This window comes from Pinus tabuliformis, chromosome 1_1 (assembly GCF_031772625.1).
Source record: "Pinus tabuliformis cultivar Carrire ecotype Pingquan chromosome 1_1, CPIR1, whole genome shotgun sequence".
NCBI lineage: Eukaryota > Viridiplantae > Streptophyta > Pinopsida > Pinales > Pinaceae > Pinus > Pinus tabuliformis.
Genome location: NC_142297.1, coordinates 63,096,752 through 63,102,508, shown reverse-complemented (window position 1 = coordinate 63,102,508; position 5,757 = coordinate 63,096,752).

Genomic DNA, 5,757 nt, shown 5'->3' with positions numbered 1-5,757 from the left:
TCAAAATATTTTATTTTAAAACAAAAAAACATCACTTACTTTCCAAGAACTTAATAAAAGTTTAATTTTTTTTATTAAACATACAAATTATTTTGAACTTGGAATTTATTTTTCACTCAAAAAAGATAACAACCTAGAAATATTTTAGTAACTAATAGCTACTTTGATTTTAACTACTTCACTTAAAAGGATATCATTAAAATTTACCAAATTCCACTGAAATAAAATGAATCAAATTTGATGTTTTATTTTTTTATATGAATTCTCTAGGAATTTCTTTTTCACTCAAAAAGAGATAACAACTAAGAAAAGAAAAAGATTTTGTAACTAATAGATTCTTCGATTTTAACCACTTTTCTAAAAAGAGTATGATTAAGATTTACCAAATTTGAGTTAAATAAAATGTATCAAATTTGATATTTTGTGTTTTTTAATATGAATTCTCCAAACTAGGTTGCACTCAAATGATCTAAACCACAAAGATAAAGAAAATATTACCTCCCTTTATATTTGTAGCCTAATTCTTTAACTTATATACGAAAGAGCTTTTTTCGCCAGAATCAACAATATAATTTCAAGCAAGAATGTGGTTTTTTGTTGTTTAAAATACATTTTTGAATGCATAAATAGATTCAACACTCTAAAAAAACTCTTGAAACACTCGAATTCTACAAATTAAACAACTTAAACTCAAGTTTATAATCGATACAAATTAAACAACTTAAATTCAAATGTATAATCAATTTTAATTAAAATTAACTAAAAAATAGTGAAAAAAAAATCATTTTCTATATAGATTAGACTATATCCCTCTCTATATAATAATATTATAAAATATCTATTACATAATAATAACTAAAATTTAATTACTATTATACTCATATTAATAAATAAATAATATATATAATAAATAAATATTATTTTAAGTTCTACCGTCTCTTAAACAACCTAAAACAAATTTTATGGACTAAAGAATTTGTAAATTGTGTAAGAATAAAGCATTGTAAATGCAATAGCGCCTTGATCGATCTCCTAAGAAATAATATGAACTTTGGCATCTCCTATGTTTTCTCTTAACCGTCTTTATTTTCATTTTGCCCGCCTTTAACAAAACATACCAAATATCATGCACCCCTTGTTACGCTAACATTGAAGTTTAGGGTAATGAGACAAACGTTCTTGTTTATTTTTTCTTTAAACTTCAGTCTTAGCACTAATCTTAGGGTAATGATACATGATACTGCATGTTTTGGTTTACATGCAGAGTTCAGTGAATGATGGTTTAGTGAAAGATATAATTAGTTTTATTTACTAAGTAATTATTACTTCAATTCATTGTAACTAATTATTTAGTAGTAATTATTAGTTTTAATCTCCATTGCATGTGCTATTTTTGATGGCCTGTTCTCACAAAACATGCCGCAATTCCTAAGTTTCATCAGTTATGAGTGATATTCAGTAACTGAACCGTAAATCCATCACTGGTTAAAAGGCACAGCTTAATTATTCAACAATTTAAAGCATAACTTCACTCCTAGTTAAGTGGCAGTTTATTTATTTATTAATTTTAATGATTTTGTGATTTTTTTAATTTAAAATGTGTTTTTAATACAAGAATATATTCAATAAACTTTAAAAAAAAAATATTAAAATACTTAAATTATATAGCTTATACCATTTAAATTTATAGTTTTGAAATATCTTTGTTAAATTTCAACGGAATCAACTTAACATAAGTTTTTGACAGTACAATATCATGCTGCCACATATGCAAACAAAATGCGCACAAACACTTACCGTGGCCACTTGCCAGGCGCGGTGGAAATCTGAATTAACAGTTAACTTCGGTCAACACCTCAAAGGTTAGTGATTTTAATTTGGTAAATCACAGCAGACCATTTGATTTCACAAACATCTTTCTCACAGTGACTCCATGAAATATAAAACGACAAATCTAAAAAGCCCTGATTATGTTGGAGATATTTGGGATTAACACGGTATGGATTGTCCCTAATCTATTGCTGCTACATTTATGAGTATGGTCGGTTTAAGAAACTCTCACATATGGAAAATTCTGGAGTACTGTTACAGATTAAAGGCATTGCAAGGACATGCATCACATGTAAGAGGATCACACAGGCAAACAACAGTTTGATTCTAATTTTTTTAGACTGAATATATAGTAATAGTAGTGTAACAATATTTTTTATCAATTTTAGTAAATTTGAAAGTTTGTTATTATCCTTGTTTAATCATGATGAAGGGTTTGATCGGATTTTGGATCAAGTTAATAAAATTTAATTGTTTTGATTAGATATATGGATTTTAACATTTTGATTTTAAAATACGACCTAATTAAAAAAGAAAAAATGATATGATAAATTGAAAACAAATGGATTACTATTGACCTTCTCCATGTGTTAAAGGAATGAATCGCTGAGATATATTATAAAGGTATTTTCAAATTTTTAAATTTATGTAAAATTCCTTAAAACATTGTTTATTTAAACTATTGGATCAAAAATTAATTGACCGCAAGCAAAAATATAGATTACACTAAACCATTACTTAGTGTAATTAGTACTGAACTAGATATCATATTTTAATGTGAAATTCAAAATAAATGTATAAATTTATAATTTTTGTTTTTTTATCGTCTTTTAATAATATATATAAACAAACCTAAAAAATATAGATATTTCTATCTTCTCCAATTATGTACATAGTAAAACTTACAATATCTATAATAAAAAATAATATATTAGTAGTTAATGCCATTATTATTTACAAAATCTATATAGTACGAGGATGACTCTGATGACATATTCATGACGAGTAGTACATGAAAAAAATCTAACGAAGCACCTCCAAAATCATGATTATTATTAAATGGATGCTTTATCCACAATTAAAATATATATTCTTTTGAATAAAACATTATATAAACAAAGTTGTAGGGCAAAAATACATGAAAGCCACCATACAAAAATTAAAAAAGAGAAAATAATCACATAAAAAAAAAATTGAACCAATTGACTCAATAAATGGCACATTAAAAGAAAAAGTGAAATTGTTATATAACAGATTAGAAAATAAACAACATGACAATAACGCCACTTTTAACCAATTTTTTGAATAATTATTGCATTTAACTAAAACTATTACATCATAATAATACAAAACAAATTATTAACTAAACGAAACGACAAAAATCGCTAACAATACGACCTTGTTAAAAAATTGTATCATTAAATGTATATATTAAATGTTATAAATTCTAATATACTGTTTAAAAAATTAAAAGTAAGTGGTAAAGCATTTATGGGTACTTGTACGTCATTAGATGTCTGTGAATATAGACTTTACAACCAGATGCGTAATGTTTACGCTTAGAAAATCCATATCACCTAAAGCAGCACGTCCTTCCAATACACTGTTAAAGTGTTGTCCAATCAACCAGTAGTTTCAACGTCGTTGTAGATTGTTAAGTGGGAAGAAACAAAACGAATAAATTTCAAATGGCGGTCAGTTCGTAAATAACTCCGCCTTTTCACTCGAAATGATTTTTATAGAATATGCATTTCTTTTTTCCTTTCATATATATATTTTATTGCTGATTTTATATATATATATATATATATATTATTGCTGATTTATATATATATATATATATATATATATATTATTATTATTATTATTATTATTGCTGCTGATTACCAGATAGATTTTTATGATCTATATATAATTTTTATTGCTGATTACTGGATAGATTTTTATGATCTATATAATTTTTATTGTTGATTACTAGATAGATTTTTATGATCCAGATCATATCTATAAAATAGGTGATGAGATTTATTATATTACAATAATATAAAGTAGGGTGAGATTTATTGTATTACAACATTATATGGTAGGGATTGTTTTTCAATTTTTTTGAAAAGAAAAAAGTGGGCGAGAGGAAAAGAATCTCTGATCTTTTTTTTTTACTACTTTTTCTACACTCATATATGAATAAATGAATGGTCCTTATCTATATATGGCGTTATTTTTTTTAAAACATATACCAAGATAAAATCTCATTTTCAAAACTATAACAAATTTTCTTAACTTTTTTAATTTAGAAAAGCTATAATAATTTTGAAAAGTTTCTCCTAACTTTTTTAAATACATAAATAAAATTTAAAAAACTTCAAGTAATTTCTTACTTTCTTAAATTCTAATATCTCAATATATATTATTTATCGTAATCATCATTATATCATTAAAAAAATCTTAAATTAAAAAAAATATCTTTTAAAATGATAAATGATATAAAGTCATATAGATTTAAAGGGGAAATGATTTATTAAAAAAATTGTGTAATGAAGAGTTGAGACATCCCACGTTTCAATTTAAAAATATTTATTTAATTTAAATTAATTTTTCTCATAATTAAAATTATTCATTGTGATGTAATAATATTAAATTGTGTAATGAAAAGTTGAGACATCCCACGTTTCAATTTAAAAATATTTATTTAATTTAAATTAATTTTTTTCATAATTAAAATTATTCGTTGTGATGTAATAATATTATAAACTAAATTCACCTAGGGAATTATTTAATAGATTGACTATTTATTTAATATTGTTTATAAACATAGCTTATGGTTACTTTATTTAATATTTTTCTTTTCTTCGTTATTATTATTTTTAATAATAAAAAAAACTTTATATTTATTATTAAATAATTAAAAAACTTAAATTTTGAATCAAATATATTATTTATTTTATAATATTTTATTATAATTCCATAATATATAAAAATGTTTTTATTATATTAAATATCTTTGTAATCTACATTATCAAAACCTCTTTACATTTAAAATGAAATTAACTAAATTTTTATATTTTTAATTTTTAATGGTATAGTTGATGTAAACATTTTAAAATACAAACTTTTTAATATAGAAATTTAAAAAAATCACTATTTATCTATCAAAATTTCATATTTAATTTAAGAAAATTAAAGTTAATTTTCAAAATTCATTAATTTATATTAGTGTATTTTAATAATAGATTATTATCAAAATAATTCTTGAAAACTTATGCTCACTCTTGTTTTCCGTTCTACCAAAACTTTTAATCAATTTCTCTACCTATTGTCATTACTTTAATTAGGCAATTAACCTATGTGATCCATTACAATGAAGTGAGTGTGTAAATTGAAACTTTCACAAATCGTCATTCGGTGAAACTCATGTGACAACAGTCAAAACATTGCAACAAACTCTGTAACTTCCTTCGCTTTTATTTACAAATGTATATGATGGGAAAAAATATATAATTAAGAGTACAATATTGTGCACATTTCAAAGGTGTCCAAATTTCAACATGATAATTGTTTCCACAAACCATACGCTATTCTCTCTTACTGCGCTCACGGATGACTTTCAGCACACTTGATTGACTTTGGTTAAAATTGAACATTTTCATGTATGAGTAGAGGTTTGCTATCATATCGTACGCAACAAAATCTGTAGGATTATACTTGGGCGAAATGTAATCCACTTAGTTTTCACTGAGCTTCTAATATTTTCTTTAATGCACGAAGATGTTTCTATGAGATCTAAAATATCAACAGTGTAGTTATAATTTACATTTTTGTGTGTCGAAAAAAAATGGTGTTACTAACCAAAAGACCAGATAGCTTGAGCAGGAAGGTAGAGGAGATTATTGTATTCAGGAAAACCAAATTTCTTTTGCTTTTTAGCGG